This window comes from Saccostrea echinata, unplaced genomic scaffold (assembly GCF_033153115.1).
Source record: "Saccostrea echinata isolate AGI-Se365-2 ecotype Australia unplaced genomic scaffold, CSIRO_AGI_Sech_v1 ptg000329l, whole genome shotgun sequence".
NCBI lineage: Eukaryota > Metazoa > Mollusca > Bivalvia > Ostreida > Ostreidae > Saccostrea > Saccostrea echinata.
The window spans coordinates 1-22,173 of NW_026890077.1; the positions used below are offsets into that span (position 1 = coordinate 1).

Genomic DNA, 22,173 nt, shown 5'->3' on the forward strand with positions numbered 1-22,173 from the left:
CACTACACCATAGGAATTTAAAAAGACACAAAATACAAGGATTTGAGCTAAGAATATATATTCAAAATAATAAAATAAAGGCCAAATGAGCCTGGAAATGAGTAAAAGTGTAAGAAATGAACAGACAAGAATGAGAAAAAAATTCCCTTTTTGCCTTAAATTAGTGAAATTAATGCATAATTAATCAGCAAAAATATGCATTTTAAATCATTAAAATCAAAAATAAAAAATGGATATATTCACTTCAAAATTGGTGCAAATATAGAAAAAACATTCCTATAATTAAATCATTTTTGATTATGTAAAAATACCCCTTTCTTTCCTTTTTTCTCTCCCTTTTCTTCCCCCTTCTCTCCTTCCCCTTCCCTGGAAATGTGGGACAATACCACGAAGATTGCGCGGGATCCTTTGCGCTACTAGCTGTGCAATCTTCGTGGTGAAGTTCCACTTTTTAGACCAATCAGAGGGTTGGATTTGTCCCACTTTTGTCCCACTTCTGTTCCACTTCTAATCAATCGACCAATCAGAGTAAGCCTACAAGTCAGAATTAGGACAGCCGCCATATTGGATAAGTCGCATAACATATAGTGAAAAATAAAAAGTTGAATTTCTTGATTATACATCGGAGTTAGAGTTCAAATTTAGTACCGGTGGATTCAGCTAAAAAAGGTTAGTAATACTGAAGCGAAGTACCATTGGAGAAATTGCTCTGATATCGATATTGAGAGGTTGTAAATAGAGGAAATTCGATTCGACGCATGTTGTTTACAACTTATAAAATACAAAAAAGTAACCGTTTTGCATTGTAAAAAGTTGTTAAATTCCATTGATCTTATCACAATTCATAACCTCGTAAATGCATGTCGTAGTAGATGACGATTCAATGTGTGTTTTATGTGCAAACTGACCTCGTACCATACCGAAGATTTCTGGCAACATGTGTACATTGTTGTGCATTGATTGAAAACGCCGATTGATTGATTTTTGTATGAAACTACACTGATTTTTATGTGAAATCACCTGATTTAAATCTGATTTCTTACTATGTACACACGGTCTCACTTAGTATAACATGTAACTATGATTTACAGCATGATTTTGTTGTTGACCTGTTTTCATTGTGTACATTTGTTAAAAACGCCGAATCAATGAAACTTGAGGGAAACTGAGCTGATTTAAATGTTAAAACAATTGATTCTAGTCTAATTTCATGCTGTATACACACAGTACTAGTAAGCACAGTGTATAACAGTGTTAAATGTGTATACCATAATGCATTATACCTATCTGCTAGTTTACTCCATTTGACACCTTCTTGTATGTATACAAGACAAAGGGCTAAGAATGTTTTTAGTCTTAGTTTTGATAAAATATTAAAGAATAATTAGAAATCTTGCATTTTCAGCCCCACAGAGTGCCTGGTGAGTGAACAGACTTGTACGCCATACTAGTAACAAGTTGGTACATAATTCCCTTTGGAACACCTTGTAGACCCCACCCTCCAGTACCCCTGGGGCCACACCGGTAAGCTGAATGGGATGAAATACCTTCACTCGAAGACAGACAAGGATCCCGAATAAGTCTCGGTTGTTCGAACCTTCATCGCAGACTGTGGAAACAGTAAGTAGCATTACATATTACATGTTACAAAAATACCTTTGATGTTTGAAGAGTATAAACAGATTATACCTACACGGCTATGTAAAATAATGAGAAAAACATTGATATAGCTTCATATATGATTGTGTAAATTTTGAAAAAATTGTAACTGAATGTGATTGCATAGTTGATTAAAACAATGTATCATAAACATATGAAATACAGGTACATGCAGCTCAATAATTGTTCTATTTTACAGGGACAGGAGGCAAAAGTAGATGTAGGAGCACGTTCATTATTGAGGAATTTAAGCATCAAGTCTCCAAGTGACAACCAGTTAGTCTGTGCTGCCAGCCCTGACAAGATAAGAGACCTTAAGGGCACTGACACCTCAGTGTTTGTGTGCGGCTTGTACCCAAGACTGCGAACCAGTTTAATGTGAAGATGTGCACTCAACAACCCCAGTCTGCTGTCATAATACCATAGACAGTCACTGTCCAGCTAACATGTGTCATTTACTCCCCTTGATGTGCCTTAAAATGCCTCTCAGATACCAAGGTCCATAGTTGTACTAAGAAAAGTTCACTGAGACTTATACAGAAAAAAAAAAAAAAGAACCAGTGAAAATTGTGGAGAAAGTGTAACAACCATTTCTAAGAAGTGTTGGGCATTACAAACTAGGTTAACTTTGTATAAAAAAAGACTTTGGAAAGAAACTTTTAATGCTGCCTAGTATTATCTGTTTTTACAGCATAATTCTAGAAGGTCCCAAGCCCTTATAAAGCAGAGGGAAAGTTTCTGATCCAAAATAAATAAATATCAAATCATTTGGTTGTTTTCTTTAAAATATTGCATAAAAACACATGTATAAAGTGTCAGGAATAAACCCACTGGGATTCGAACCCAGGTCTCTTGCCAATACAATAGAAAATCATGTTACAACTACACCATTAGATTTTAAAAGGACTCAAATTACACAAAGATCTGACATTTGAAATATGATGTAAGGAATAAAGTTAAATTAGCTTTCAGTTGAGTGAAATTTTGTAAAAAGGGTACAAAATATTTTATTAAAAGAAAAACCCTTGGAATATTACATGTACAACCTGTTGTCCACTAGAGAAGAAAAATTCCCTAAAATTTTGGAGAGTATATAATTTTTATAAAGGAATTGTTACATATTATCTTTCACATGGTAGCGTACACCTGAAAAGAAAACAACATTTCCTAGATTTTGTATAGCCCCTGTTCTAGGATGGCCATCCGTGGAGAGCCTACAATTCCACCTTTAAAAACCACTGACACTTGACGTTTAATATTTTTTCTCTTCACAAACAAAAACTTCTACTTAATAAAACACTAAGCTTGTGACTTATTTGGTATGTATGTTCATTTTTTTTTATTATAGTATTTGTGTGTGTGTGGTATGACAAATACATAACATCAAGTACACTCGAAATGAAATATATACTTTCCACGTAAACATCCTGTGTGTACCTCCTAAAATGGCTTCCCATACCCAGAAAAAATAGTTCCTTAAAAGCCATGCTTAATATTCAAAGAAAATTGAGAAAATAAGTTGATGGTAGATACTGAAATTGCTTAAAACACAAAAGGAGCCCAGAGTTGGGGGATTCAAATATTTTAACAGAAAGAAAAAAATCTATTTATAATATGGAACTACAATCGACTAAGTTCATTTTCATTGGTCGATCATCCTTGAAAGGAGGCGTAAGTGAGACTTGAAATTAATTCTGATTGGTCAAAAATACAGAAGTGATACCATAAGAAGATGTAAAGGAGAATTACAATTCAAGACAGTGAGGTTGAAATTAACACTTTACTGACTGTTGCAAAGTGAAATTAATAAAACCTGATGACAACGAAATAAACCTGCATGATGATTAATAGAATTTGACAAACGAGAGAGATATTAAACAAAAGAAAAAAAATATGGTTAGATTTTTTTGGTCTTATTCTGAATAAAATAATATACATTCAATTTGATGAGTTTTTCTTTGAATTTTGTATGAAACCACTTGTATAATGTGTCAAGAATGAAAAACCCACTGGGATTCGAACCCAGGTCTCTTGCCAGTAAATTAGGCAAGCGTGTTACCACTACACCATAGGAATTTAAAAAGACACAAAATACAAGGATTTGAGCTAAGAATATATATTCAAAATAATAAAATAAAGGCCAAATGAGCCTGGAAATGAGTAAAAGTGTAAGAAATGAACAGACAAGAATGAGAAAAAAATTCCCTTTTTGCCTTAAATTAGTGAAATTAATGCATAATTAATCAGCAAAAATATGCATTTTAAATCATTAAAATCAAAAATAAAAAATGGATATATTCACTTCAAAATTGGTGCAAATATAGAAAAAACATTCCTATAATTAAATCATTTTTGATTATGTAAAAATACCCCTTTCTTTCCTTTTTTCTCTCCCTTTTCTTCCCCCTTCTCTCCTTCCCCTTCCCTGGAAATGTGGGACAATACCACGAAGATTGCGCGGGATCCTTTGCGCTACTAGCTGTGCAATCTTCGTGGTGAAGTTCCACTTTTTAGACCAATCAGAGGGTTGGATTTGTCCCACTTTTGTCCCACTTCTGTTCCACTTCTAATCAATCGACCAATCAGAGTAAGCCTACAAGTCAGAATTAGGACAGCCGCCATATTGGATAAGTCGCATAACATATAGTGAAAAATAAAAAGTTGAATTTCTTGATTATACATCGGAGTTAGAGTTCAAATTTAGTACCGGTGGATTCAGCTAAAAAAGGTTAGTAATACTGAAGCGAAGTACCATTGGAGAAATTGCTCTGATATCGATATTGAGAGGTTGTAAATAGAGGAAATTCGATTCGACGCATGTTGTTTACAACTTATAAAATACAAAAAAGTAACCGTTTTGCATTGTAAAAAGTTGTTAAATTCCATTGATCTTATCACAATTCATAACCTCGTAAATGCATGTCGTAGTAGATGACGATTCAATGTGTGTTTTATGTGCAAACTGACCTCGTACCATACCGAAGATTTCTGGCAACATGTGTACATTGTTGTGCATTGATTGAAAACGCCGATTGATTGATTTTTGTATGAAACTACACTGATTTTTATGTGAAATCACCTGATTTAAATCTGATTTCTTACTATGTACACACGGTCTCACTTAGTATAACATGTAACTATGATTTACAGCATGATTTTGTTGTTGACCTGTTTTCATTGTGTACATTTGTTAAAAACGCCGAATCAATGAAACTTGAGGGAAACTGAGCTGATTTAAATGTTAAAACAATTGATTCTAGTCTAATTTCATGCTGTATACACACAGTACTAGTAAGCACAGTGTATAACAGTGTTAAATGTGTATACCATAATGCATTATACCTATCTGCTAGTTTACTCCATTTGACACCTTCTTGTATGTATACAAGACAAAGGGCTAAGAATGTTTTTAGTCTTAGTTTTGATAAAATATTAAAGAATAATTAGAAATCTTGCATTTTCAGCCCCACAGAGTGCCTGGTGAGTGAACAGACTTGTACGCCATACTAGTAACAAGTTGGTACATAATTCCCTTTGGAACACCTTGTAGACCCCACCCTCCAGTACCCCTGGGGCCACACCGGTAAGCTGAATGGGATGAAATACCTTCACTCGAAGACAGACAAGGATCCCGAATAAGTCTCGGTTGTTCGAACCTTCATCGCAGACTGTGGAAACAGTAAGTAGCATTACATATTACATGTTACAAAAATACCTTTGATGTTTGAAGAGTATAAACAGATTATACCTACACGGCTATGTAAAATAATGAGAAAAACATTGATATAGCTTCATATATGATTGTGTAAATTTTGAAAAAATTGTAACTGAATGTGATTGCATAGTTGATTAAAACAATGTATCATAAACATATGAAATACAGGTACATGCAGCTCAATAATTGTTCTATTTTACAGGGACAGGAGGCAAAAGTAGATGTAGGAGCACGTTCATTATTGAGGAATTTAAGCATCAAGTCTCCAAGTGACAACCAGTTAGTCTGTGCTGCCAGCCCTGACAAGATAAGAGACCTTAAGGGCACTGACACCTCAGTGTTTGTGTGCGGCTTGTACCCAAGACTGCGAACCAGTTTAATGTGAAGATGTGCACTCAACAACCCCAGTCTGCTGTCATAATACCATAGACAGTCACTGTCCAGCTAACATGTGTCATTTACTCCCCTTGATGTGCCTTAAAATGCCTCTCAGATACCAAGGTCCATAGTTGTACTAAGAAAAGTTCACTGAGACTTATACAGAAAAAAAAAAAAAAGAACCAGTGAAAATTGTGGAGAAAGTGTAACAACCATTTCTAAGAAGTGTTGGGCATTACAAACTAGGTTAACTTTGTATAAAAAAAGACTTTGGAAAGAAACTTTTAATGCTGCCTAGTATTATCTGTTTTTACAGCATAATTCTAGAAGGTCCCAAGCCCTTATAAAGCAGAGGGAAAGTTTCTGATCCAAAATAAATAAATATCAAATCATTTGGTTGTTTTCTTTAAAATATTGCATAAAAACACATGTATAAAGTGTCAGGAATAAACCCACTGGGATTCGAACCCAGGTCTCTTGCCAATACAATAGAAAATCATGTTACAACTACACCATTAGATTTTAAAAGGACTCAAATTACACAAAGATCTGACATTTGAAATATGATGTAAGGAATAAAGTTAAATTAGCTTTCAGTTGAGTGAAATTTTGTAAAAAGGGTACAAAATATTTTATTAAAAGAAAAACCCTTGGAATATTACATGTACAACCTGTTGTCCACTAGAGAAGAAAAATTCCCTAAAATTTTGGAGAGTATATAATTTTTATAAAGGAATTGTTACATATTATCTTTCACATGGTAGCGTACACCTGAAAAGAAAACAACATTTCCTAGATTTTGTATAGCCCCTGTTCTAGGATGGCCATCCGTGGAGAGCCTACAATTCCACCTTTAAAAACCACTGACACTTGACGTTTAATATTTTTTCTCTTCACAAACAAAAACTTCTACTTAATAAAACACTAAGCTTGTGACTTATTTGGTATGTATGTTCATTTTTTTTTATTATAGTATTTGTGTGTGTGTGGTATGACAAATACATAACATCAAGTACACTCGAAATGAAATATATACTTTCCACGTAAACATCCTGTGTGTACCTCCTAAAATGGCTTCCCATACCCAGAAAAAATAGTTCCTTAAAAGCCATGCTTAATATTCAAAGAAAATTGAGAAAATAAGTTGATGGTAGATACTGAAATTGCTTAAAACACAAAAGGAGCCCAGAGTTGGGGGATTCAAATATTTTAACAGAAAGAAAAAAATCTATTTATAATATGGAACTACAATCGACTAAGTTCATTTTCATTGGTCGATCATCCTTGAAAGGAGGCGTAAGTGAGACTTGAAATTAATTCTGATTGGTCAAAAATACAGAAGTGATACCATAAGAAGATGTAAAGGAGAATTACAATTCAAGACAGTGAGGTTGAAATTAACACTTTACTGACTGTTGCAAAGTGAAATTAATAAAACCTGATGACAACGAAATAAACCTGCATGATGATTAATAGAATTTGACAAACGAGAGAGATATTAAACAAAAGAAAAAAAATATGGTTAGATTTTTTTGGTCTTATTCTGAATAAAATAATATACATTCAATTTGATGAGTTTTTCTTTGAATTTTGTATGAAACCACTTGTATAATGTGTCAAGAATGAAAAACCCACTGGGATTCGAACCCAGGTCTCTTGCCAGTAAATTAGGCAAGCGTGTTACCACTACACCATAGGAATTTAAAAAGACACAAAATACAAGGATTTGAGCTAAGAATATATATTCAAAATAATAAAATAAAGGCCAAATGAGCCTGGAAATGAGTAAAAGTGTAAGAAATGAACAGACAAGAATGAGAAAAAAATTCCCTTTTTGCCTTAAATTAGTGAAATTAATGCATAATTAATCAGCAAAAATATGCATTTTAAATCATTAAAATCAAAAATAAAAAATGGATATATTCACTTCAAAATTGGTGCAAATATAGAAAAAACATTCCTATAATTAAATCATTTTTGATTATGTAAAAATACCCCTTTCTTTCCTTTTTTCTCTCCCTTTTCTTCCCCCTTCTCTCCTTCCCCTTCCCTGGAAATGTGGGACAATACCACGAAGATTGCGCGGGATCCTTTGCGCAGGGGCCATGCTAATCTTCTCTGTATCGTTCCAATTTTAATATATGTACTGCCGAAAAGCAAGTACAATACCTACTACTTTTTGCAACATATAAATACTATGGAACAGAGAGTAATATGAAATAGCCCTTTTAAATATTTGCATACTGTAAACAGCTGAAGAAACGTTAATACTACGTAACAGGAAAGGTAACTGCTACACATGTGCCTATGTGACTTACACATGTGCACACATGTGTAATGAATAAAAGGAAGGAAATAAAAATTAACTGGAGTGAGGGGGTGAATGGGGGTGGGGGGAGGGGTCATTGTGCAAGAAAAAAATCGATAGCTTTATTTAGAAAGCTAAAAACAAAGGAAAATAAAAGTAAATAATTCTAATTTTATCATATTTCATATCTATCAAGTTTTGCACTGAATTCTTATAATCCAGCTACAACCACGATTTTCTCCGATGCCCAGAAAAATGACTGTCGCATATATTATTGAGATATGGTTGGTCAATGCGCAGAATGATTAAATGATATTATCGAGAATGGTGAACGCGATTCTAACTAGTTGAAGTAAATTGAAAGGGAAAATAAAATTCACTAACCTTATATTACTTGCTCTTCGAGTCCTTATCAATTTTTATAGAATTTAATTTCCAACACGTAATCCAATGCACATTTAGCCAAAAAAATGACATCGCTGCTGTATGAAATTGACATCCACTTTGATATATGAACAATTTCCTTTCACTTCCTTACACTGAATAAGAAATATTCACAAGAAAATTGGATTCTAAACTTCTCTGACGACCGCATGACAATCTCCACACTTTTGTTGTCACGGACACGACGTCACAGTAGGCATTACGTGAACCAAAGGCTACGGTCAAAGGGACGTAACTCCATCTTACTTGTATGCACATTTTTTCACGTGATCCCCGGATAACGTAAAGACACTAAGTACGCGTGTGTAAAAATAGAAGAACATGATTTTTTTATTAAATATAATTGAAAATACACACAAACAAACCAAAAACAAAGCAATAAAAATAAAATGAAATAAAATAACAAATATAGCTATACTGAGCTATTGAATCATAACAAACTAATTCATATAAAAATTGATTAACAATAACAAGAATAGAATAAACGTCTTAAATATCTACATGCAGTAAATAAAATTCATGCACAATGATACTGAAATTGTAAAAATATTAATTACTATTGCAGTTTTATATATGTGATAGGGTGTGGATAGTTTTTTCTCTTATTCTACATTTATTTATCCAGGGGTAAGCGCGAACGCAGACCCCCACACTTAAAAATTACGTGCCCGAGTCGCCCGCATTTGGGGCGATCGCAGGGTTCAGCCGATCCGGAGTGCAATGGAAAGGCCTCGCCCTGGAGGGACCCCCTACTTGATCAGGGTGCCCTCTGCACCAGGTAAGTATGAAAAGTGTAGTTGATACAGAAACTTAAAACTATGGCGCTGCGCAGAAAATTTGTGTTTAAGAGACCAGGGACGGTTTTATAGAATCAATGTCGCACGGATAGGCCTAAAAATGCAACATCCCCCTCCCAAATCACGCGCTCACCTTTAAATTTGACCTCTGTGTAGCAATCGCATATTTTACCTATCCTCATACATCTTTCCTACACATACTCCGTTTTTCTAAATGCGACGTACTGTCAACGTTTTCCATTCGTACTCTCAGCGTTTTAGTACTATCACCTGTATACCATATATAGTGCACTAGAATTTAAAGATCATTAATCTATTGATAAATAGAAATGACAATTAATAAGCAAAATATGAAAAAAAAAAAAAAAAAGAAAGAAAGAAAAGAAAAAGAAAGAACAAAAATAAAGAAAATGATAAATAGTAGTGTCTATCAACTCCCCCCCCCCCTCCCCCCCTCCCGTTTGATTTAATTTTGTTGACTTCCTTTTGATTTATTTAAGAAATAATAATTAGTAATAATCAATATATATATATGGAATTCTTCCAAAACTTGCGTATCGTTCCAATTTTAAAAATAGGATAGACACTACATTGAAAATTGGCACAAAATACAGAAAATATAAAGAGAACAAATTTAAAAACTTTTTTAAAAATGAAAAAAATATGGAACGCTTCACGAATTTGCGTGTCATCCTTGCGCAGGGGCCATGCTAATCTTCTCTGTATCGTTCCAATTTTAATATATGTACTGCCGAAAAGCAAGTACAATACCTACTACTTTTTGCAACATATAAATACTATGGAACAGAGAGTAATATGAAATAGCCCTTTTAAATATTTGCATACTGTAAACAGCTGAAGAAACGTTAATACTACGTAACAGGAAAGGTAACTGCTACACATGTGCCTATGTGACTTACACATGTGCACACATGTGTAATGAATAAAAGGAAGGAAATAAAAATTAACTGGAGTGAGGGGGTGAATGGGGGTGGGGGGAGGGGTCATTGTGCAAGAAAAAAATCGATAGCTTTATTTAGAAAGCTAAAAACAAAGGAAAATAAAAGTAAATAATTCTAATTTTATCATATTTCATATCTATCAAGTTTTGCACTGAATTCTTATAATCCAGCTACAACCACGATTTTCTCCGATGCCCAGAAAAATGACTGTCGCATATATTATTGAGATATGGTTGGTCAATGCGCAGAATGATTAAATGATATTATCGAGAATGGTGAACGCGATTCTAACTAGTTGAAGTAAATTGAAAGGGAAAATAAAATTCACTAACCTTATATTACTTGCTCTTCGAGTCCTTATCAATTTTTATAGAATTTAATTTCCAACACGTAATCCAATGCACATTTAGCCAAAAAAATGACATCGCTGCTGTATGAAATTGACATCCACTTTGATATATGAACAATTTCCTTTCACTTCCTTACACTGAATAAGAAATATTCACAAGAAAATTGGATTCTAAACTTCTCTGACGACCGCATGACAATCTCCACACTTTTGTTGTCACGGACACGACGTCACAGTAGGCATTACGTGAACCAAAGGCTACGGTCAAAGGGACGTAACTCCATCTTACTTGTATGCACATTTTTTCACGTGATCCCCGGATAACGTAAAGACACTAAGTACGCGTGTGTAAAAATAGAAGAACATGATTTTTTTATTAAATATAATTGAAAATACACACAAACAAACCAAAAACAAAGCAATAAAAATAAAATGAAATAAAATAACAAATATAGCTATACTGAGCTATTGAATCATAACAAACTAATTCATATAAAAATTGATTAACAATAACAAGAATAGAATAAACGTCTTAAATATCTACATGCAGTAAATAAAATTCATGCACAATGATACTGAAATTGTAAAAATATTAATTACTATTGCAGTTTTATATATGTGATAGGGTGTGGATAGTTTTTTCTCTTATTCTACATTTATTTATCCAGGGGTAAGCGCGAACGCAGACCCCCACACTTAAAAATTACGTGCCCGAGTCGCCCGCATTTGGGGCGATCGCAGGGTTCAGCCGATCCGGAGTGCAATGGAAAGGCCTCGCCCTGGAGGGACCCCCTACTTGATCAGGGTGCCCTCTGCACCAGGTAAGTATGAAAAGTGTAGTTGATACAGAAACTTAAAACTATGGCGCTGCGCAGAAAATTTGTGTTTAAGAGACCAGGGACGGTTTTATAGAATCAATGTCGCACGGATAGGCCTAAAAATGCAACATCCCCCTCCCAAATCACGCGCTCACCTTTAAATTTGACCTCTGTGTAGCAATCGCATATTTTACCTATCCTCATACATCTTTCCTACACATACTCCGTTTTTCTAAATGCGACGTACTGTCAACGTTTTCCATTCGTACTCTCAGCGTTTTAGTACTATCACCTGTATACCATATATAGTGCACTAGAATTTAAAGATCATTAATCTATTGATAAATAGAAATGACAATTAATAAGCAAAATATGAAAAAAAAAAAAAAAAAGAAAGAAAGAAAAGAAAAAGAAAGAACAAAAATAAAGAAAATGATAAATAGTAGTGTCTATCAACTCCCCCCCCCCCTCCCCCCCTCCCGTTTGATTTAATTTTGTTGACTTCCTTTTGATTTATTTAAGAAATAATAATTAGTAATAATCAATATATATATATGGAATTCTTCCAAAACTTGCGTATCGTTCCAATTTTAAAAATAGGATAGACACTACATTGAAAATTGGCACAAAATACAGAAAATATAAAGAGAACAAATTTAAAAACTTTTTTAAAAATGAAAAAAATATGGAACGCTTCACGAATTTGCGTGTCATCCTTGCGCAGGGGCCATGCTAATCTTCTCTGTATCGTTCCAATTTTAATATATGTACTGCCGAAAAGCAAGTACAATACCTACTACTTTTTGCAACATATAAATACTATGGAACAGAGAGTAATATGAAATAGCCCTTTTAAATATTTGCATACTGTAAACAGCTGAAGAAACGTTAATACTACGTAACAGGAAAGGTAACTGCTACACATGTGCCTATGTGACTTACACATGTGCACACATGTGTAATGAATAAAAGGAAGGAAATAAAAATTAACTGGAGTGAGGGGGTGAATGGGGGTGGGGGGAGGGGTCATTGTGCAAGAAAAAAATCGATAGCTTTATTTAGAAAGCTAAAAACAAAGGAAAATAAAAGTAAATAATTCTAATTTTATCATATTTCATATCTATCAAGTTTTGCACTGAATTCTTATAATCCAGCTACAACCACGATTTTCTCCGATGCCCAGAAAAATGACTGTCGCATATATTATTGAGATATGGTTGGTCAATGCGCAGAATGATTAAATGATATTATCGAGAATGGTGAACGCGATTCTAACTAGTTGAAGTAAATTGAAAGGGAAAATAAAATTCACTAACCTTATATTACTTGCTCTTCGAGTCCTTATCAATTTTTATAGAATTTAATTTCCAACACGTAATCCAATGCACATTTAGCCAAAAAAATGACATCGCTGCTGTATGAAATTGACATCCACTTTGATATATGAACAATTTCCTTTCACTTCCTTACACTGAATAAGAAATATTCACAAGAAAATTGGATTCTAAACTTCTCTGACGACCGCATGACAATCTCCACACTTTTGTTGTCACGGACACGACGTCACAGTAGGCATTACGTGAACCAAAGGCTACGGTCAAAGGGACGTAACTCCATCTTACTTGTATGCACATTTTTTCACGTGATCCCCGGATAACGTAAAGACACTAAGTACGCGTGTGTAAAAATAGAAGAACATGATTTTTTTATTAAATATAATTGAAAATACACACAAACAAACCAAAAACAAAGCAATAAAAATAAAATGAAATAAAATAACAAATATAGCTATACTGAGCTATTGAATCATAACAAACTAATTCATATAAAAATTGATTAACAATAACAAGAATAGAATAAACGTCTTAAATATCTACATGCAGTAAATAAAATTCATGCACAATGATACTGAAATTGTAAAAATATTAATTACTATTGCAGTTTTATATATGTGATAGGGTGTGGATAGTTTTTTCTCTTATTCTACATTTATTTATCCAGGGGTAAGCGCGAACGCAGACCCCCACACTTAAAAATTACGTGCCCGAGTCGCCCGCATTTGGGGCGATCGCAGGGTTCAGCCGATCCGGAGTGCAATGGAAAGGCCTCGCCCTGGAGGGACCCCCTACTTGATCAGGGTGCCCTCTGCACCAGGTAAGTATGAAAAGTGTAGTTGATACAGAAACTTAAAACTATGGCGCTGCGCAGAAAATTTGTGTTTAAGAGACCAGGGACGGTTTTATAGAATCAATGTCGCACGGATAGGCCTAAAAATGCAACATCCCCCTCCCAAATCACGCGCTCACCTTTAAATTTGACCTCTGTGTAGCAATCGCATATTTTACCTATCCTCATACATCTTTCCTACACATACTCCGTTTTTCTAAATGCGACGTACTGTCAACGTTTTCCATTCGTACTCTCAGCGTTTTAGTACTATCACCTGTATACCATATATAGTGCACTAGAATTTAAAGATCATTAATCTATTGATAAATAGAAATGACAATTAATAAGCAAAATATGAAAAAAAAAAAAAAAAAGAAAGAAAGAAAAGAAAAAGAAAGAACAAAAATAAAGAAAATGATAAATAGTAGTGTCTATCAACTCCCCCCCCCCCTCCCCCCCTCCCGTTTGATTTAATTTTGTTGACTTCCTTTTGATTTATTTAAGAAATAATAATTAGTAATAATCAATATATATATATGGAATTCTTCCAAAACTTGCGTATCGTTCCAATTTTAAAAATAGGATAGACACTACATTGAAAATTGGCACAAAATACAGAAAATATAAAGAGAACAAATTTAAAAACTTTTTTAAAAATGAAAAAAATATGGAACGCTTCACGAATTTGCGTGTCATCCTTGCGCAGGGGCCATGCTAATCTTCTCTGTATCGTTCCAATTTTAATATATGTACTGCCGAAAAGCAAGTACAATACCTACTACTTTTTGCAACATATAAATACTATGGAACAGAGAGTAATATGAAATAGCCCTTTTAAATATTTGCATACTGTAAACAGCTGAAGAAACGTTAATACTACGTAACAGGAAAGGTAACTGCTACACATGTGCCTATGTGACTTACACATGTGCACACATGTGTAATGAATAAAAGGAAGGAAATAAAAATTAACTGGAGTGAGGGGGTGAATGGGGGTGGGGGGAGGGGTCATTGTGCAAGAAAAAAATCGATAGCTTTATTTAGAAAGCTAAAAACAAAGGAAAATAAAAGTAAATAATTCTAATTTTATCATATTTCATATCTATCAAGTTTTGCACTGAATTCTTATAATCCAGCTACAACCACGATTTTCTCCGATGCCCAGAAAAATGACTGTCGCATATATTATTGAGATATGGTTGGTCAATGCGCAGAATGATTAAATGATATTATCGAGAATGGTGAACGCGATTCTAACTAGTTGAAGTAAATTGAAAGGGAAAATAAAATTCACTAACCTTATATTACTTGCTCTTCGAGTCCTTATCAATTTTTATAGAATTTAATTTCCAACACGTAATCCAATGCACATTTAGCCAAAAAAATGACATCGCTGCTGTATGAAATTGACATCCACTTTGATATATGAACAATTTCCTTTCACTTCCTTACACTGAATAAGAAATATTCACAAGAAAATTGGATTCTAAACTTCTCTGACGACCGCATGACAATCTCCACACTTTTGTTGTCACGGACACGACGTCACAGTAGGCATTACGTGAACCAAAGGCTACGGTCAAAGGGACGTAACTCCATCTTACTTGTATGCACATTTTTTCACGTGATCCCCGGATAACGTAAAGACACTAAGTACGCGTGTGTAAAAATAGAAGAACATGATTTTTTTATTAAATATAATTGAAAATACACACAAACAAACCAAAAACAAAGCAATAAAAATAAAATGAAATAAAATAACAAATATAGCTATACTGAGCTATTGAATCATAACAAACTAATTCATATAAAAATTGATTAACAATAACAAGAATAGAATAAACGTCTTAAATATCTACATGCAGTAAATAAAATTCATGCACAATGATACTGAAATTGTAAAAATATTAATTACTATTGCAGTTTTATATATGTGATAGGGTGTGGATAGTTTTTTCTCTTATTCTACATTTATTTATCCAGGGGTAAGCGCGAACGCAGACCCCCACACTTAAAAATTACGTGCCCGAGTCGCCCGCATTTGGGGCGATCGCAGGGTTCAGCCGATCCGGAGTGCAATGGAAAGGCCTCGCCCTGGAGGGACCCCCTACTTGATCAGGGTGCCCTCTGCACCAGGTAAGTATGAAAAGTGTAGTTGATACAGAAACTTAAAACTATGGCGCTGCGCAGAAAATTTGTGTTTAAGAGACCAGGGACGGTTTTATAGAATCAATGTCGCACGGATAGGCCTAAAAATGCAACATCCCCCTCCCAAATCACGCGCTCACCTTTAAATTTGACCTCTGTGTAGCAATCGCATATTTTACCTATCCTCATACATCTTTCCTACACATACTCCGTTTTTCTAAATGCGACGTACTGTCAACGTTTTCCATTCGTACTCTCAGCGTTTTAGTACTATCACCTGTATACCATATATAGTGCACTAGAATTTAAAGATCATTAATCTATTGATAAATAGAAATGACAATTAATAAGCAAAATATGAAAAAAAAAAAAAAAAGAAAGAAAGAAAAGAAAAAGAAAGAACAAAAATAAAGAAAATGATAAATAGTAGTGTCTATCAACTCCCCCCCCCCCTCCCCCCCTCCCGTTTGATTTAATTTTGTTGACTTCCTTTTGATTTATTTAAGAAATAATAATTAGTAATAATCAATATATATATATGGAATTCTTCCAAAACTTGCGTATCGTTCCAATTTTAAAAATAGGATAGACACTACATTGAAAATTGGCACAAAATACAGAAAATATAAAGAGAACAAATTTAAAAACTTTTTTAAAAATGAAAAAAATATGGAACGCTTCACGAATTTGCGTGTCATCCTTGCGCTACTAGCTGTGCAATCTTCGTGGTGAAGTTCCACTTTTTAGACCAATCAGAGGGTTGGATTTGTCCCACTTTTGTCCCACTTCTGTTCCACTTCTAATCAATCGACCAATCAGAGTAAGCCTACAAGTCAGAATTAGGACAGCCGCCATATTGGATAAGTCGCATAACATATAGTGAAAAATAAAAAGTTGAATTTCTTGATTATACATCGGAGTTAGAGTTCAAATTTAGTACCGGTGGATTCAGCTAAAAAAGGTTAGTAATACTGAAGCGAAGTACCATTGGAGAAATTGCTCTGATATCGATATTGAGAGGTTGTAAATAGAGGAAATTCGATTCGACGCATGTTGTTTACAACTTATAAAATACAAAAAAGTAACCGTTTTGCATTGTAAAAAGTTGTTAAATTCCATTGATCTTATCACAATTCATAACCTCGTAAATGCATGTCGTAGTAGATGACGATTCAATGTGTGTTTTATGTGCAAACTGACCTCGTACCATACCGAAGATTTCTGGCAACATGTGTACATTGTTGTGCATTGATTGAAAACGCCGATTGATTGATTTTTGTATGAAACTACACTGATTTTTATGTGAAATCACCTGATTTAAATCTGATTTCTTACTATGTACACACGGTCTCACTTAGTATAACATGTAACTATGATTTACAGCATGATTTTGTTGTTGACCTGTTTTCATTGTGTACATTTGTTAAAAACGCCGAATCAATGAAACTTGAGGGAAACTGAGCTGATTTAAATGTTAAAACAATTGATTCTAGTCTAATTTCATGCTGTATACACACAGTACTAGTAAGCACAGTGTATAACAGTGTTAAATGTGTATACCATAATGCATTATACCTATCTGCTAGTTTACTCCATTTGACACCTTCTTGTATGTATACAAGACAAAGGGCTAAGAATGTTTTTAGTCTTAGTTTTGATAAAATATTAAAGAATAATTAGAAATCTTGCATTTTCAGCCCCACAGAGTGCCTGGTGAGTGAACAGACTTGTACGCCATACTAGTAACAAGTTGGTACATAATTCCCTTTGGAACACCTTGTAGACCCCACCCTCCAGTACCCCTGGGGCCACACCGGTAAGCTGAATGGGATGAAATACCTTCACTCGAAGACAGACAAGGATCCCGAATAAGTCTCGGTTGTTCGAACCTTCATCGCAGACTGTGGAAACAGTAAGTAGCATTACATATTACATGTTACAAAAATACCTTTGATGTTTGAAGAGTATAAACAGATTATACCTACACGGCTATGTAAAATAATGAGAAAAACATTGATATAGCTTCATATATGATTGTGTAAATTTTGAAAAAATTGTAACTGAATGTGATTGCATAGTTGATTAAAACAATGTATCATAAACATATGAAATACAGGTACATGCAGCTCAATAATTGTTCTATTTTACAGGGACAGGAGGCAAAAGTAGATGTAGGAGCACGTTCATTATTGAGGAATTTAAGCATCAAGTCTCCAAGTGACAACCAGTTAGTCTGTGCTGCCAGCCCTGACAAGATAAGAGACCTTAAGGGCACTGACACCTCAGTGTTTGTGTGCGGCTTGTACCCAAGACTGCGAACCAGTTTAATGTGAAGATGTGCACTCAACAACCCCAGTCTGCTGTCATAATACCATAGACAGTCACTGTCCAGCTAACATGTGTCATTTACTCCCCTTGATGTGCCTTAAAATGCCTCTCAGATACCAAGGTCCATAGTTGTACTAAGAAAAGTTCACTGAGACTTATACAGAAAAAAAAAAAAAAGAACCAGTGAAAATTGTGGAGAAAGTGTAACAACCATTTCTAAGAAGTGTTGGGCATTACAAACTAGGTTAACTTTGTATAAAAAAAGACTTTGGAAAGAAACTTTTAATGCTGCCTAGTATTATCTGTTTTTACAGCATAATTCTAGAAGGTCCCAAGCCCTTATAAAGCAGAGGGAAAGTTTCTGATCCAAAATAAATAAATATCAAATCATTTGGTTGTTTTCTTTAAAATATTGCATAAAAACACATGTATAAAGTGTCAGGAATAAACCCACTGGGATTCGAACCCAGGTCTCTTGCCAATACAATAGAAAATCATGTTACAACTACACCATTAGATTTTAAAAGGACTCAAATTACACAAAGATCTGACATTTGAAATATGATGTAAGGAATAAAGTTAAATTAGCTTTCAGTTGAGTGAAATTTTGTAAAAAGGGTACAAAATATTTTATTAAAAGAAAAACCCTTGGAATATTACATGTACAACCTGTTGTCCACTAGAGAAGAAAAATTCCCTAAAATTTTGGAGAGTATATAATTTTTATAAAGGAATTGTTACATATTATCTTTCACATGGTAGCGTACACCTGAAAAGAAAACAACATTTCCTAGATTTTGTATAGCCCCTGTTCTAGGATGGCCATCCGTGGAGAGCCTACAATTCCACCTTTAAAAACCACTGACACTTGACGTTTAATATTTTTTCTCTTCACAAACAAAAACTTCTACTTAATAAAACACTAAGCTTGTGACTTATTTGGTATGTATGTTCATTTTTTTTTATTATAGTATTTGTGTGTGTGTGGTATGACAAATACATAACATCAAGTACACTCGAAATGAAATATATACTTTCCACGTAAACATCCTGTGTGTACCTCCTAAAATGGCTTCCCATACCCAGAAAAAATAGTTCCTTAAAAGCCATGCTTAATATTCAAAGAAAATTGAGAAAATAAGTTGATGGTAGATACTGAAATTGCTTAAAACACAAAAGGAGCCCAGAGTTGGGGGATTCAAATATTTTAACAGAAAGAAAAAAATCTATTTATAATATGGAACTACAATCGACTAAGTTCATTTTCATTGGTCGATCATCCTTGAAAGGAGGCGTAAGTGAGACTTGAAATTAATTCTGATTGGTCAAAAATACAGAAGTGATACCATAAGAAGATGTAAAGGAGAATTACAATTCAAGACAGTGAGGTTGAAATTAACACTTTACTGACTGTTGCAAAGTGAAATTAATAAAACCTGATGACAACGAAATAAACCTGCATGATGATTAATAGAATTTGACAAACGAGAGAGATATTAAACAAAAGAAAAAAAATATGGTTAGATTTTTTTGGTCTTATTCTGAATAAAATAATATACATTCAATTTGATGAGTTTTTCTTTGAATTTTGTATGAAACCACTTGTATAATGTGTCAAGAATGAAAAACCCACTGGGATTCGAACCCAGGTCTCTTGCCAGTAAATTAGGCAAGCGTGTTACCACTACACCATAGGAATTTAAAAAGACACAAAATACAAGGATTTGAGCTAAGAATATATATTCAAAATAATAAAATAAAGGCCAAATGAGCCTGGAAATGAGTAAAAGTGTAAGAAATGAACAGACAAGAATGAGAAAAAAATTCCCTTTTTGCCTTAAATTAGTGAAATTAATGCATAATTAATCAGCAAAAATATGCATTTTAAATCATTAAAATCAAAAATAAAAAATGGATATATTCACTTCAAAATTGGTGCAAATATAGAAAAAACATTCCTATAATTAAATCATTTTTGATTATGTAAAAATACCCCTTTCTTTCCTTTTTTCTCTCCCTTTTCTTCCCCCTTCTCTCCTTCCCCTTCCCTGGAAATGTGGGACAATACCACGAAGATTGCGCGGGATCCTTTGCGCTACTAGCTGTGCAATCTTCGTGGTGAAGTTCCACTTTTTAGACCAATCAGAGGGTTGGATTTGTCCCACTTTTGTCCCACTTCTGTTCCACTTCTAATCAATCGACCAATCAGAGTAAGCCTACAAGTCAGAATTAGGACAGCCGCCATATTGGATAAGTCGCATAACATATAGTGAAAAATAAAAAGTTGAATTTCTTGATTATACATCGGAGTTAGAGTTCAAATTTAGTACCGGTGGATTCAGCTAAAAAAGGTTAGTAATACTGAAGCGAAGTACCATTGGAGAAATTGCTCTGATATCGATATTGAGAGGTTGTAAATAGAGGAAATTCGATTCGACGCATGTTGTTTACAACTTATAAAATACAAAAAAGTAACCGTTTTGCATTGTAAAAAGTTGTTAAATTCCATTGATCTTATCACAATTCATAACCTCGTAAATGCATGTCGTAGTAGATGACGATTCAATGTGTGTTTTATGTGCAAACTGACCTCGTACCATACCGAAGATTTCTGGCAACATGTGTACATTGTTGTGCATTGATTGAAAACGCCGATTGATTGATTTTTGTATGAAACTACACTGATTTTTATGTGAAATCACCTGATTTAAATCTGATTTCTTACTATGTACACACGGTCTCACTTAGTATAACATGTAACTATGATTTACAGCATGATTTTGTTGTTGACCTGTTTTCATTGTGTACATTTGTTAAAAACGCCGAATCAATGAAACTTGAGGGAAACTGAGCTGATTTAAATGTTAAAACAATTGATTCTAGTCTAATTTCATGCTGTATACACACAGTACTAGTAAGCACAGTGTATAACAGTGTTAAATGTGTATACCATAATGCATTATACCTATCTGCTAGTTTACTCCATTTGACACCTTCTTGTATGTATACAAGACAAAGGGCTAAGAATGTTTTTAGTCTTAGTTTTGATAAAATATTAAAGAATAATTAGAAATCTTGCATTTTCAGCCCCACAGAGTGCCTGGTGAGTGAACAGACTTGTACGCCATACTAGTAACAAGTTGGTACATAATTCCCTTTGGAACACCTTGTAGACCCCACCCTCCAGTACCCCTGGGGCCACACCGGTAAGCTGAATGGGATGAAATACCTTCACTCGAAGACAGACAAGGATCCCGAATAAGTCTCGGTTGTTCGAACCTTCATCGCAGACTGTGGAAACAGTAAGTAGCATTACATATTACATGTTACAAAAATACCTTTGATGTTTGAAGAGTATAAACAGATTATACCTACACGGCTATGTAAAATAATGAGAAAAACATTGATATAGCTTCATATATGATTGTGTAAATTTTGAAAAAATTGTAACTGAATGTGATTGCATAGTTGATTAAAACAATGTATCATAAACATATGAAATACAGGTACATGCAGCTCAATAATTGTTCTATTTTACAGGGACAGGAGGCAAAAGTAGATGTAGGAGCACGTTCATTATTGAGGAATTTAAGCATCAAGTCTCCAAGTGACAACCAGTTAGTCTGTGCTGCCAGCCCTGACAAGATAAGAGACCTTAAGGGCACTGACACCTCAGTGTTTGTGTGCGGCTTGTACCCAAGACTGCGAACCAGTTTAATGTGAAGATGTGCACTCAACAACCCCAGTCTGCTGTCATAATACCATAGACAGTCACTGTCCAGCTAACATGTGTCATTTACTCCCCTTGATGTGCCTTAAAATGCCTCTCAGATACCAAGGTCCATAGTTGTACTAAGAAAAGTTCACTGAGACTTATACAGAAAAAAAAAAAAAAGAACCAGTGAAAATTGTGGAGAAAGTGTAACAACCATTTCTAAGAAGTGTTGGGCATTACAAACTAGGTTAACTTTGTATAAAAAAAGACTTTGGAAAGAAACTTTTAATGCTGCCTAGTATTATCTGTTTTTACAGCATAATTCTAGAAGGTCCCAAGCCCTTATAAAGCAGAGGGAAAGTTTCTGATCCAAAATAAATAAA

At 34.2% G+C, this 22,173-nt stretch overlaps 8 non-coding genes across 8 annotated transcripts; all 8 read right to left on the reverse strand.

Annotated features, from left to right (window-relative positions):
* Positions 1-7,805: 7,805 nt before the first annotated feature.
* Positions 7,806-7,916, reverse strand: LOC133178009 (U6 spliceosomal RNA). Its single transcript, XR_009719932.1, has one exon. It is a non-coding gene; the product is annotated as a U6 spliceosomal RNA (small nuclear RNA).
* Positions 7,917-9,126: 1,210 nt separating this feature from the next.
* LOC133178006 (U1 spliceosomal RNA) lies at positions 9,127-9,290 on the reverse strand. The gene has a single exon (XR_009719929.1). It is a non-coding gene; the product is annotated as a U1 spliceosomal RNA (small nuclear RNA).
* Positions 9,291-9,958: 668 nt separating this feature from the next.
* Positions 9,959-10,067, reverse strand: LOC133178013 (U6 spliceosomal RNA). Its single transcript, XR_009719936.1, has one exon. It is a non-coding gene; the product is annotated as a U6 spliceosomal RNA (small nuclear RNA).
* A 1,210-nt stretch (positions 10,068-11,277) lies between these two features.
* On the reverse strand, positions 11,278-11,441 carry LOC133178010 (U1 spliceosomal RNA). Its single transcript, XR_009719933.1, has one exon. It is a non-coding gene; the product is annotated as a U1 spliceosomal RNA (small nuclear RNA).
* Positions 11,442-12,109: 668 nt separating this feature from the next.
* Positions 12,110-12,218, reverse strand: LOC133178007 (U6 spliceosomal RNA). Its single transcript, XR_009719930.1, has one exon. It is a non-coding gene; the product is annotated as a U6 spliceosomal RNA (small nuclear RNA).
* Positions 12,219-13,428: 1,210 nt separating this feature from the next.
* LOC133178011 (U1 spliceosomal RNA) lies at positions 13,429-13,592 on the reverse strand. Its single transcript, XR_009719934.1, has one exon. It is a non-coding gene; the product is annotated as a U1 spliceosomal RNA (small nuclear RNA).
* Positions 13,593-14,260: 668 nt separating this feature from the next.
* On the reverse strand, positions 14,261-14,369 carry LOC133178008 (U6 spliceosomal RNA). Its single transcript, XR_009719931.1, has one exon. It is a non-coding gene; the product is annotated as a U6 spliceosomal RNA (small nuclear RNA).
* A 1,210-nt stretch (positions 14,370-15,579) lies between these two features.
* Positions 15,580-15,743, reverse strand: LOC133178012 (U1 spliceosomal RNA). The gene has a single exon (XR_009719935.1). It is a non-coding gene; the product is annotated as a U1 spliceosomal RNA (small nuclear RNA).
* Positions 15,744-22,173: the final 6,430 nt, after the last annotated feature.